Raw genomic sequence first — 15,026 nt, forward strand, 5'->3', positions numbered from 1 at the left:
AAATGTTTTAGTGGGAAGGATGAACCTGATGCTTTAATACTAAATTATCAACATTTGGTGTCAATTTTGTAAGGTTTAATCTTAAATCTCCTCGGCTAATGATGTCCAGTCTGTTTCTTTTTTTCGTTAGGAGATTGGTAACAGCGCTAAACCCCCTTTCCACAAGGTATGACGATGGAAAGGAAATAAAAAATTTCCTCGCTATGTTCCATAATACGGGATAAGTAACGGGTATGTTTTTTTGCAGCCAGAATTGCTGATATCCGTTTTTAAACTGAACCTTAAGTTCTTCGTTTGTACTTATTTCAGTCAGTTCCTCTTTTATTATGACATTTGTTTCTTCTATTTCACCATATGGGTTAATTATCCACGGTGGTATTACCATAGTCAAAACATCATCAAACCTAGTTTCAAAATAATGTACCTACTTTTCTCCGGCATTCCCAAACAAAATAACACTGATTCACTATAATTTGTATGATAAACTACCAGTTTATATTTTTTTAAATATTTTCTCAGCACTTTCCTATTCAAGATTCAGGAAACGAATGAACGTATTTTTCTCACATTCATATTTATAGAGTGACGAATTGAACAAGTCGGTGCAAGTTCGCGAAGCTTTGAGACAAAAATTGGCAAGAATGTTTACTGCGCGTATGCTTGTAACAAGATGATACTGGTATATCATTATGTTTAGGTTTTTATCCTACAACTTACACAATTTTATAAACATATATAATAAATTTTTTACTTCATAGGTACTTTTATAAATAATGTATATGTTTTTATATTATAAGATAATATGATGTAAGTAAATAGGTATTATCAGTGTATGTTGAGATCCACTATCGTGGACCCCCATTTTCATTTCATGGACCCCCCAATTTTTTTTTCGCTGACGTAGACCCCTTGCAGGTTGTCATAGACCCCTGGGGGCCGATATAGACCACTTTGGGAATCACTGGTCTAGAACATATAAGAGATTACTTTAAAACATAATTGACATAATAGATGTGGTCATTGAAATGATATAAAATGCTTAATTAAAACCAAAGAAGGCAGAAAAATAAGTGTGTCTGGGAGGAGGGGGAGAAACAAAGAGGAAATGTAATGAATAGAAAACAGGAAAAAGTGGTATATAGTAACATATCAAAACACACAAAATGTGAATGGTCTAAATATACCAATTAAACAGAGATTGTCAAAGTATATAATAAAAAAAGAGTTAAGCTAAATGTCTATAAAAATCCTATTTTGAGTTAAATACGTCGACAAGTTAAAAGAAAAGGGATAAAAAGAGATATAAGCCATGATAAAAATAAATAATAGAAAGTTGAAGAAACATTGCTTTTTTAAATTTATCTTTATTGTTGATAGTACTACATATGTCCCCTATTTTTTCCCATTGATCCTACGCCCTGCACCCGCCACCACCACACTATTGTTTGTGTCCATGAGCTATGCATGTATGCATACAAGTTCCCTATTAATCTCTTCCCACTCATCCACTTATACTCCACCTTCCTTCTTTGATTCATCTGTTAGTTTCATGCATCTATGTTTCTGGATCTATTTTGTTCATCGTTTATTAGATTCAATATGAGTAAGATCTTGTGATACTTATCTTTCTATGACTGGCTTATTTTGCTTAACATAATACTCTTCAGCCCCTCCATGTTGTCTCAAAAGGTAAGATATCCTTCTTTTTACAGTTGCATACTATTCCATGGTGTAAATGTACCATAGCATTTTTACCCAATCATCTACTGATGGGCACTTGGGCTGTTTCCAGATCTTAGTTATTGTAAATTGTGCTGAAAAAAATTAAGATGTTTTGGAATAAACTTAACCAAAGCAATACCATGTTTCCCTGAAAATAAGACATCCTCCAAAAATAAGACCTACTTACAGGTTTCCTTCTGAGTGAAATATAAGGCATCCCCCGAAAATAAGGCCCCCCCTAGGCTAAACATGAGAGATTTGGTCCACTGATTCTGAAAGAAATGGAGTCACAAGAAATTCATCAGGAAATTCAGGAATTGGATTGTTATGATGATGTTCCAGAAGATGATGACATGATTGTCATTGAATAAATGAGTAAATTCTTGATACTGTAGGATTCACAGTTTGTCTGGTTTGTGTTGACAACTACCATACTATCGTACCGTATACAGGTAATAAATTTCCTTTATTTTCATTTAACAATAAATGTGTACCGTATTCTTCTTGAAGGAAAAATAAGACATCCCCTGAAAATAAGACCTAGAGCATCTTTGGTAGCAAAAATTAATATAAGACACTGTCTTATTTTCAGGGAATCAGGGTAGAATACCTGTACTCGGAAAACTATAGGATGCTGAAAAAGGAGATAGAAAGATGTATTAACAAGTGGGAAAATATACCGTATTCATCGATTGGTAGAATCTACATCATTAAAATATCCATACTACACAAAGCAATCTATAGATTCAGTGCAATCCCCATTAAAATACCAATGACTTATTTCACAGAGATAGAACAAATAAATAATCAATAATTGTCTAAGAACAACTTCACTAGGCTCATACTACATCACTCTTGACATTGACACTTCAGTTTCCCTCTTCTACTTGTCACAACCTTTTTGTAATACAGAATGTCCCCAAAAACTGTTTACTAAAATATGATAGCTCAATTGATGTTTCTTTCTTCTGGACTTAACCCATTGGAATTACTAATTATTAAAAGTGTGTATACATTTTCGGGGGGCACCCAATATCAGGTATATCTCAATAATACAGGAAAATATACTAATCTTAAATTCACCTGGTTTGTGACTCTTTTTTTGTTAGGGAATTGTAAATGTTTTTATGTTTTTTTTTTTAATACCTTTATTGATGTATAAATAATATTTTAAAATTTGATGTATGTAATAATACAAATTGACAAATTTAGAAACATTCATGCATAATCAAAGTTATAAACATAGCCATCACCTCCAAAAATTTTTTAATCCCTTTGTTTCCTTATTTTTTCTTTGTTTTGTTTATAGTAGGGACAATCAATATGAGATCTGATCTCCTAATAAGTTTTAAGTGTATAATACTGTATTGTTAGCTACTGATACTATGTTATAAAGTAGATCTCTAGAACTTTTTTATCTTATATAACTGTAACTTTATACTCACTGAACAACAATCCTTAGTATCCTCTCTTTCAATTATGGGCAACCACTTCTAGTTTTTGCTCCTAGATGTTTCACTGTTTAAAATACCTCATATAAGTGAATCATATACTATTTATCCATCTGTGACTGACTTATTTCACTTGGTATAATGCCTTCCAGGTCTATCCATGATGTCACAAATTATGTCACCCATTTTTAAGGCTGAAAAATATTTTGTTGTATCATATAACACATTTTCTTTATCCATCTATCAATTGACATTTGGATTGCTTCAATAACTTAGCTGTCTATAATAATAAAAGCATAATATGCTAATTAGACTGGACAGCTAAATGGACTTCTGGACATCATTCTGTACATCCTTCTAGATGACCTTCCAGATGAAGCCATGGTGGCGGCGGCCAAGCAGAGGTGGCTGCAGTGGTGGGCAGGGTCCAAGAGTCAGTTAGGGGTGATCAGACAGACAAGTGAGCAGTTAGGGGTGATCAAGAAGGCAGGCAAAGTGGTTAAGGGCAATCAGGCAAGGCAGGCAGGCAGAGGCAGTCAGGGGAGATCTGACAGGCATGCAGAGTGGTTAGGGGTGATTAGGCAGGCAGGCAAGAAATTAGGAGCAATCAGGCAGGCAGATGAGTGGTTAGGGATGACCAGGCAGTCAGGCAAGTGGTTAGGAGAGTTCAGGCAGGCAGGCAAGTGGTTAGGAGCTAGTGGTCCTGGATTGCTAGAGGGATGTCTGACTGCCAGTTTAAACCTGATCCCCAACTGACTGTCAGACATCCCACAAGGACTCATGGATTGCAAGAGGGTTGCAGGCTGGGCTGAGGTCTCCCCTTCCCCATTCACAAAATTTGTGCACTGAGCCTCTAGTTGTGAATAATGCAAGGAACACGAGAATGCAGATATATCTTCAAGAGCCTGCTTTCAATTCTTTTTAACATATCCCCTAGAAGTAGGATTGCTGAATAATATGATAGTTCTCTTTCTAATTTTCCCAGAAACCTCCATAGCATTTCCAACACTAGGTTACCTTTTGTCTTTTTTTTTTTTTTTTTAATAGCCATTCTAACATGTGAGTAGATGTCATATTGTGGTTTTTATTTGAATTTCATTGATAACTAGTGATACTGAGCATTTTTTTTTTCATGGATCTATTGTTCATTTGGAAAAATGTTTATTTTGATTACCTGCCCATTTTTAATAGGATTGTTTGTTTTTTTGCTATTGAGTTTTATGTGTCCTCTATATATTTTGGGTGTTAACCCTATTGCCCATGAAGGAACAATTAACAAGTTGAACTTTATTTAAATTAAGAACTTCTGTTCTATCAAATATGCTATTAAGAGAATGAAAGGACAAGCCACACACTGAAAGTAAATATCTGCAAAACACATATTTAATACAGGATTTATATTAAAATATACAAAGAACTCTTAAGAATTCGACATTAATAAAAATGATAAAACATAGCAGTTACTTCAATGTAGAAAGCATGTAGGTGGAAAATAAGAGTGTGAAAATTTGCTCAGCATCATTTGTTCTGAGATAATTTCAAACTTAAATAACAATCTGATACCATTGTACACATTAGAATGACTAAAATCCCAAACCCAGACAATACCAACTGCTGGCTAGTATGTGGAGCAATAATAATGCTCATTCACTACTGATGGGAATACAAAACAGTACAGACACTTCGGAAGACAGTTCAGTATTTTCCTACAAAGTTTAACATAGTCTCATGATCTAGCAATTGCATGCCAATGTATTTACCCAAATCACGTGAAAACTTATTCCTACCAAAAGAATCCCTAAAAACCTGCACACAAATGTTTATATCAGACATATTCAAACCTGTCAAATACTGGAAGCAATTAAAATTTTCTTTAGCAACCAACTGGATTGCCAAATTGTTATACATTCATACAATTCAATATTATTCACTGGTAAAAAATGAGTTATCATCCACCAAAAGACGGATGAATCTTAACTGCATATTATTTAGTGAAAGAGGTCAGTATGAATAGGAAACTTAATGTATGATTCCAATTACATGGCATTCAATATAGGCAAATATAGATACAATAAATATAAATAGGGACAAATTAATATTTGCCAGGATTTAGACTGATCTTGAAGAAGTAGGGTAGTTTGAACAGGTGAGCCACAGGAGATTTTTTCAGATAATGGAACTACTCTGTATGATAGGGTAATGTTAATTAAATAAAACTATGCATTTGTCAAACCCTTTGTTATTTTATAACACAATTTATGAACCTCAATTTATGCAAATTAAAAAATAAGAAATTTGAATGACACAGGGACAGAATGTGACAAAACAATCTAATCATATGAAACAATCATCTGACACAAACTCAGTGAACGGTGTGAGGAGTAGGCTGCTGAATTAATAACTTTGGAAATCAGTGGATTCTGAAAGGGCTAAATGGAAGAGTAACTTTACAATAACACTGTCTCTAATTGTTAAACCTACCTCCCCCTGGCTTACAGAGTGAAAATTCTAATTTGGTTTATCTTAGTTCTAGAGTCTGATATAACAAGTAGAACAAAATAGGTGGCTGAACCTACAGAAATGTATTGTCTCCAAATCTGAAGACCAGAAATCTGAGATAAAGGTACACTTAGGGCTACACTCTCTCTGAAGGCAGCAGGGAAGCCTGTGCTCCAGGTCTCTCTCCTATATTCTGGTGGTTCCTTGGCACATAGCAAGGAGATATTTACTCCAGTGTTAACACAGTGTTGGAAGAAAGCATCAAGAGGATGTGACTCAGGAGCTGGACCTAGACAATGAGGGGCTCCTCACTTCCATATTTCTTCTTGGAATATACATTCTTCACACTGTTTCCACCATGGGAGCCATTTTAAAGACTCAGCCTTGAGAGAGTAAGGTGTTGTTGAAATCCCCTGAATGGTATACATAACTGAGCTCAATTAAGGGCTCTATATAAAGATTCTATTGAATGGGAAGGAACATCTGCAGGTCTTGTCAACACCCAAGACCAGATTCATATGTAAATCCTTTGATTATTAAACCTGCTAATCTGAAGTGGCCTATCTCTCTCTTTGGTCTCTATTTATCTTCTGTGTATGGGAGCCAGTTCCAGTTTTTACCTAGGAAGCCTTTGATATTTCAAACCAACAATGTTCTCATGCACTTATCTGTGTCTCAATGTCTTCCTTTTGTAAGAGTCCCAGTCATATTGCATTAGGGCCCACCTACAACAGTATGACCTAATCTTATCTGCAACAACCCTGATTCCAGATATATATGTGTGTGTATATGGTTACCTATAGGTTTCTTCCTAAAGTGCGTTGAACATAACTTTTCACTCCTTAATTGTTTTATTTGTACTGACTTCATTCCAAATGGTACAACATGGAAAGAAGGAGAGCATATGTTAAAAGTGGAGAAATCTAATGAACTCTCCCTTAGCCTGGTGATAAAGGTTGACATATATTGTATATTAAGTTATAAGGATACTATATACCTTTATGTAATGTGATGAAAATGGCACAACCTCTACAGTCTTCTTTTCCAAACAGAACCCCAGTCTAATCATAATAACAACAGCAAAATCATGATTAGAAAACCTAATTGAGGGACACTACAGAATTTGTAATCAGTACTTTTCAAAACTATCAAAATCAACCAGAAAGGGAAGTCTAAAAAATTATTAGAATCAAAAGGAGCCCAAGGAGACATGACAAACATACTATGATGTCATAGATGGGATTCTATTTACACTAATAAAAGAGAAAGAAGCAAATCTACTGTACCCCCATGATGCCCACCAGCCAATAAGGAGTAAGTATGCAAATTATGCCAACAAAGATGGAGAGTTAATTTGCATATGCAGGTGCAGAGCTGCTGGGGGCAGGATGGCTGCTTACATGCCTGTCCTAGCCCAAGTGGCCTGAGTCCCTAGGACAGGTGTCCTCAGGACCCAGACTGCTCTGAGCCTGTAGGCCTTTCGGTTGGCCTGGAGTGCGTGGGGTCTCGGAATGACCCCCCAGCCACTCTGGGCCTACCCACATGGGTGCAGAGCAGCTAGGGGCAGAGTGGGAACATTCCCAGGATTCAAGTGCTCAGAGCCGGCGTGCAGGCAAGCAGCTGGGGGCAGGGCGGGAAAGTCCCCCATAGCTAGGGAGCAGATAACAGGGCCCTGCTTGCCCCTGGCCCCAGAAGCTAAGGGCAAGCAGGCCCCCACAGAGACCAGACACCAGGGCCTATGGTGGCATCAATCAGGCAGGTCCCCAGAGAGCAGAGAACCATGGGGAACAGGCCTAAGCTGTTAGTAGGACATCCCCTGAGGGCTCATAGATTAGAGAGGGTGTAGGTTGGGCTGAGGAATCCCTCCCCCATGCATGAATTTCATGCACCAGGCCCTTAGTCCCATATAATAAAGAGGTAATATGCAAATTGACCATCACTCCAACACACAAGATGGCTGCCACAATGTGGGCACAAGATGGCTGGAAGGGAAGTACAGTTGTGGGCTATCAGGCCTCCAGGAGGAGGGCAATTGGGGGTGACCAGGCCTGCAGGGCAGGGCTGTTGGGGGTGACCAGGCCATCAGGAGAGGACAGTTAGGGGTGACCAGGCCTGCAGGGGAGGGTTGTTAAGGATGACCAGGCCTGCAGGGAGGGAAGTTGGGGGTCATCAGGCCTGCAAGAGAGGGGAGTTGGGGGTGACCAGGCCATCAGGTGAGGGCATTTGGGGCGACCAGACCTGCAGGTGAGGGCAGTTTGGAGCAATTGGGCTGGCAGAGGAGCAGTTAGGAATCAAAAAGGCTGTCAGGGGAGTGGTTAAGGGCTGATCAGTCTGGCAGGCAGAAGCAGTTAGAGACAATCAGGCAGGCAGGCAGGTGAGCCTTTAGGAACCAGCAGTCCTGGACTGTGAGATGATGTCCTACCAGGATCTGTCCTAAACAGGCAGTCGGACATCCCTTGAGGGGTCCCAAATTGGAGAGAGTGCAGGCTGGGCTGAGGGGCACACCCTGTCCCTGTGCACAAATTTTATGCACTGCGCTTCTAGTAACAAATTAAATGACATTATATAAAAACTAAGGAAATTAGAATGAAGCATGGAATTTTAATTAATAATATATATTAATGTTAGTTAATTGAATATAACAAATGTGCCATAAATACAGAAGTTGTTAATAACAATATGGAAACTTCTGTACTATCCTCACATTTTTTTTGTAAATCTAAATTTACTTTAAAATAAAAATATAATAATATTGTGGGAAGGTGTTTTTTTGTTTTGTTTTGTTTTGTTTTATTTTAATAAATTGTTTAACTTGGGCCTATAACCTATTTTTTTTAATATATTTTATTGGTTTTTCACAGAGAGGAAGAGAGAGGGATAGAGAGTTAGAAATATCGATGAGAGAGAATCATCGATCAGCTGCCTCTTGCACACCCCCTGCTAGGGATGTGCCGCAACCAAGGTACATGCCCTTGACCAGAATCGAACCTGGGACCTTTCAGTCCGCAGTCCGACGCTCTATCCACTGAGCCAAACCGGTCCCGGCTATAACCTATTTTTTTTCATCTTAAATTTTTCTGTAAGGCAATTTGAGATAATTGCCTTATATGTTTCTGTAACCTAGTTACTGTTTATGGACTATAAATTCAAGATTTCTACTTTTGTTACTTTATTAAGTTTGAAAGGCAATGTTATTTTTTCCTCCCTTAAGTGCAATTCCTGTTTTGTAATGAAATAAACTTTCCCAATATTTCAGAAAATGAATACTAAATTATAAAGTCAAATGTTTTTCTTTGCTTTTTAAAAAATAACTAGATATATCAATTAGACAAGTCATTTAATATTGAAGAAATTATTCTCACATATTTTTTCCTAACTTTTAATTTTTCTTTATTTAAATTCTTTCCAGATATATACATTTAAATTCTACTGACATTAACATTAAAAATTAATGTCATAACTACTTGGCTCCACAAAATCACCATAATTTATATAAATTCTGTTAAAGCAAAGAAGCTTGGAATTTTATTTAGTCTGTGAAAATGTTTAGACTTTTTAAAATATTAAACATAATTTAGATATTTTCAATATGAGAGCTGCTAATTTGAGGAGCCCATAGATCCCAAATGAGAAATTATAGTCCTAAGTACCCTCAGTTCAATAATTCTACTAAATAAATAATTGTTTGTATTTATACTCATCTATCCCACTATAATCAAATACCTTTCCAATATCTCTGGTTGCATAAAGTAGGCAATCACTTAGCTTTGCCATTCTGATATTTTGTCATCTGGCTATTCATGCATTTAACAAATTCACAAGTCTCTTCATGCCACACTCACATGAGGAGTATGGTAGGTGCTGAGATATAAAAAGACACAGTCTTGCACTCAGGCAAAGTTTACAAATGGAATAAAACATCATGTGTATATGGCAATACACTACCTGCACGACTATTATGGACGAAAAAAAAACCACAAAACTTGCTAACCTGACAACTTCAGGGAAGGACTGCATATGGGCTGTGCAAACTCAAAGACATAAAATAACCACAAAGGATAGTCTGAAAATTAATTATTTAACTAAAAGCAGTTTATAGTCAGTAGTCATGTCCTAGGCCAATATTTTCCCTGACAAAGGATCAAGTTAGATCTTTACTGAGCCTGTTATCTTTTTGCATCTAAAATAACATAACTGCGAAATGTCTTGGTAACTTGTAACTTCCCTTTTTCTGGACCCCTCAGGGCACAACAAATGGCACCAGGACATTCCCTCATTGTAATTATTATCTTGTTAATTGTCAACTGTTAGCTATGTTAACTATCCTGTATCCATCTATGTAAAAGAAACATAGGTCCATCTTTTCACTTTTTATCTAATCCATAGGTTTCCTCCCTTTGCTTTCTCCCACTTCTCTAATCTATCACCAATGGATTTCATGTAACCACATATGTCTTTCCTTTTGATGATAATTTAGAAAAACAAGGTATAAACTCGCCATTCTCCAGAGCATTATCCCAGTCCATTGAGAATCTGCTTCCCCGTAATTGTCTACAGTTTGGTTTAAATAAACTCACAAAATTCTTTACAGGTTTTAATTTTTTTACATTAACACTATTTAGAAGTTTCCAAATTCATTTAGTAACTCAGGGAATTGTATTTGCAGTGAATGAAAATTAAAATGAAAACCAAAAATACCTCTTTCATGGTTAGTGAGGTTTTTTGTTTGTTTTACTTCATGACAGTAGAGGGTCCATGTAAGTGATATTTTTGGAAGTGGGGTTAAAAGTGCTTTTCTTTGGCCTACCTGGTGTTGTTCAGTGTTTGAATGTCAACCCAGGAACCAAGAGATCACTTGTTCCATTCTAGGTCAGGGCACATGTCTGGGTTGTGGGCTCAATCCCCAGAAGGGGATGTGAAGGAGGCAGACAATTGATCATTGGTGTTTATATCTTCTCTCTCTAAAAATCAATAAAAATATATGTTTTTCTTTGGAAATATAAGATTCTTATAAGCCAAAAGGGGGAGCAAAGAACTTGTTTTCTCTCAACAGTTACCAGCTTTCCAAGTCATAGTCTTCTCTTTCAATACCTCTTTTATAAGATAAGAGTTTAATAAACTTTCATTTTGATATGGGATTTTTGAACTGGAACACATGGTGCTTCCCTGGGTAGGATAGTTCCCCAGATTATTTATCCATTGGAGTCAAAGAATGAATCCATGGACTGAAGATGATATAGCAAAGGTGAAAACTTCTTGAAAACAAGTACAGACCCCCACATGGGGAAGGGGAAAGAATCTCATAGCACAGATTCCCACATGGGGAGGGGAAAGAAGCCCACCAAGTTCCTGTTTCCATGGTTTATAAAAGCTGCAAGTCCCCGTGTCCTGGTTTCCCTTCTGATTGTGAGAAGGATAAAAGGCTAATTCCAATGTAACCCTGTATTTGGGAGTGGGGGTTGCAATTTGAATCTGTGCAAGGAAGCCCAATGTACATTGTTGATAATCTAATATTAAGTCACTGCCTCATTCCCAGAAACCGTTTTTGCAAGACCTGTTACCTAAATACAGAGGCCATAAACTATGAACAGTCCACAGCCCTGAGGGGGGAGGGGGTATTAGCACTGGTGCTAAAGTATGGTAGCAATCATCTCAGGTAGAAACTGCTGTTTGGGTTTTGTACTTATTTGTTTGCTAAAACAATAGAAAGTTATTTTGATTTTCTAAACTTATGTATGCTATCCCAGTCCATTGATGGTGGTTTAAATGCCCCATTGATTGGTTACTGAAGCACATTCTTTTGGGAACCAGGACAGCTCAATTATCCCAAATTGTCTCAGTAGCTACAGATAACTGAGGTTCAGTTAACTTAGTGGTCCCAGAATCAGAACAGCATAATTATCCAAAATTGCCCCAGTGGTCCCAGATAATGTGTTTCTGTTCATTCAGTGATTCATAGATACTTTAGATAACTAAGATGCTCAATTTTGCTTCTGTAAAAATGCTTTTCATGAAACAGGTTCCTCATTCCAGACACAAAGATGTAATCAATACTTTTGTGATATTTTGCCATTATAAGCCAGATGTGGCAAACTGTTCAGGGCTGTGAGGTCTGGAGCACTTTTACTCTCTTATATGCTGCCGACTTTTAATAAATGACTCCATAATTCAACCTTTTGAGGCATCCTTTGTAAGATGAGAGTTACACTACAACAGTGCCAGACCAGACCATTAGATATGGTCTCAAGACCCCCAACACCTGGGGTCTTTTTGAAAAGCCCACGGAAGTCCCATTCCATATTTGGGGGACAAAGACACCAAAAGGGGATAAAATAGGGGCTTCCACTATATTGGTTTGCTCAGAATTTGAGAAGCAACTTCCTATGAGTCCACTGGCATAATAAGGCTGTGTAAGTCAATTTATCTAAGTGTTGCTTGGTTTTTCTTCGGTCTTCTACAATATCTGGTTCCCTGGACTGAGAAGACCAACTGCACTGGTCTTTTGGTCTCCTGTGAGTGGACCGGGTTTGGGGCCCAGGGGCACGGGATAGGCCTCCGGGCAGTGCACCCTGCTGATTTTAGCAGAATTGAACTGGGGGACTCTGGGTGCTTCCGGACCTCAGCCTCGAAGCTGATCGGCATCTGGAGAAAGTGGAGGACACCTCTGGACCTGTCAGCAGAAACAGTAAGGTAGAGACCTACTCCAAGAGAGCTTGATCACCTCCTAGGAAGTCATACAACTTTGGCAGTTAAATTAGTCAGCAATTGGGTGGGATGTTTTACCTCTGAGTAAATGTCTGGTGAAAATGTATGAGTGTGGAGGGAGAGGGCATGTGCTGTCTTATGTGGCTCCACGACCTCCGTTATGGAGTCTGAGTGGGCTCTTACCTGTGGTTCCATGATTCGTCTGTCATAAGGCATAAAGGTGATTCACCCCCACGTGGAGGTGACCAGGGATTAATACAGGTGCACCTTAGGTAAGACGAATCTAAGCTTTCAAGGGATGTGGCCAGGTGAGCATCTGAGTGGATCTATGAAAAGAGGTTACCCCCTCCCTTGTCTGTCTCTCACCACCAATTATCATGGTGTTAGGACAAAGTAAACCCACTGTATTCAACTGCATGTTGAAAATTTTAAAAAAAAATTTCAATAGAGATTATGATATTAAAATGGATCCCAAAGCACTGAGGAAATTCTGTGAATTAGAATGACCAGCCTTCAGGGTTGGCTAGCCCTCAGAAGGCTCTTTAGATGAAGGACTGGTCAGTCACAGGAGACTCCAGATACCCAGATCAGTTTTCCTATATAGACAGCTGGTTAGGAATTGCTCAAACCTTGCCGCTGTGGGTCCGGTTCTGAGTGTGTAAGAAGGGACAGAGTAAGGTTTTAGTAGCAGGATAAATGAAGGAGGCAGAAAAGAAACAAGTCCCTCAGAAGGAAACTCAGCCCCCTATTCTACAGAAATCCCCAAGTAAGTCCCACCAGTTTTACCACCCCCATATGAACCACAGGCAGCATCAAGTGGTCCCTCCCACTGGTCTGGAAGGTCTGGAAAGTCTAGAAACTCCGCCCCCTACTGTCTGTCCTCAACCAAGCTCTCCAGAGCCCAGTTGGGTGGCACTTGCATTCAGCTGACCACGGGTCCAAAACACAACCAGTACATCAGGTGCCTCTCAGGGAGATTCAGGGCACCAAAGTACTTGGCAAAGATGGGGCCTTGCAAGAGGAAAGGCAGGTCTATTATTATCATCCTTTTACCACAAGTGACATCCTGAATTGGAATCATCAAACCCCAGCTTATTCTGAAAAACCTCAGGCCATGATAGACCTAGAAATGATCTTCCAGACCCACAAGCCACCTGGGTGGACTGAAAGCAGCTCCTTTTCACATTCTTTAACACTGAGGAGTGCATGAGAGTAGTATCAGAGGCTCAGAAGTTGCTCCAGACCCAGGCCCTGACAGGTATATTTGATACAGACAGATGGGCCAGGGAGGCCTTCCCAGATGAGGAACCTGATTGGAACCCGAACTCAGAAGATGGAAGGGCCAGGCTAGAAAGATGCTGGCTGGCCTTCCTCCACGGAATCAGGGCGGAGCCAAAACGCCCACCAACATGGCTAAAATCTCTGAGGTCTTCCAGAAGCCTCATGAAAGTCCAGCAGCTATCTATGAGAGACTGTGTGAGGCATACCAGATCTACACCCCTTTGTCCTGAGGCCCCGAAAATTCAAACTATAATAAATGTAGGTGAAGCTGAGCCTGACATAAGGAGAAAGCTACAGAAGCTAGAAGGATTTGCAGGAAAAAAAACATTACTGAGCTGCTAGATATAGCAAACAAGGTTTTCATCAACCAAGACAGTGTGGCAAGGAAGGAGGAAGAAAAAAAATATATAAAGAAGGGCCAATATAATAGCAGTGGCTTTTAGAGGCTCAGACTCCTAGACAGATCAGAAAGGGAAGCAAGAATACAAATCAGGGGGATAAGGAAGATCAAGCCTGAGATGAGACCAGTGTGCCTATTGTAAGGAGATTAAGACACTGGAAGAATGAATGCCCCAAATGGCAAAGAAAACTGGGCCCCCTTTTCTGCCCAGTTGCTATCAACCAGAGCCACTTGAAGCAGATCTCATTGGGTTAGCAAAGGATGATTCCGACTAGGACAGACTGGACTCTTTTCAGCTAGGCCTCCATGGTCAAATGAAAATAGGGGTCCAGATACGGGAGCGGAGTACTCAGTAGTCATACAGAAAATAGTACCTCTCTTGGGAAAGGAGGTCACCATTATTGGGAACAAGACCCATAGACCATTCTGCTGCCCTTGTCAATGCCAACTTGGCAGCCACCAAGTAATTCATGAATTCCTGTACTTGCCAGCCTATTCAGTGCCTCTATGGGTAGAGAACTTTTAGCCAAAATGGGGGAAGAAATCATTTTTGCTCCAAATGGCTCACCACAGCTTCATCTAGGTGAGGAGACCTCCCCAATGATCCTGTCCTTAGCAGTGCCAAGGGAGGAAGAATGAAGATTTTATATCCCCTCAGTCAAAGGCCTCACCATTAGAACCTGAATTAAAGGAAGAATTCCCACTGATCTGGGTGGAAGGAAATTATCCGGGCCTGGCTAAGGACCTGGTGCTAATTGACTTAGCCTGGGACACAGTCTGTTGCAATCCGCCAATATTCAATTCCAAGGGAAGCATGCCTAGGAATCCAGGTCCACTTAGACTGGCTGCTTCAGTGGGGACCTCTTAAACGATGCAGGTCTCCATGGAAATGCTTCTCTTGTCTATAAAATGCCTGGGTCTAATGTCTACCGCCTGGTGCAGGACCTGCGGGCTTTTAATGAGGCTGT

The sequence above is a fragment of the Pipistrellus hanaki genome, assembly GCF_964339955.1.
Source record: "Pipistrellus hanaki genome assembly, chromosome: 1".
Lineage (NCBI taxonomy): Eukaryota > Metazoa > Chordata > Mammalia > Chiroptera > Vespertilionidae > Pipistrellus > Pipistrellus hanaki.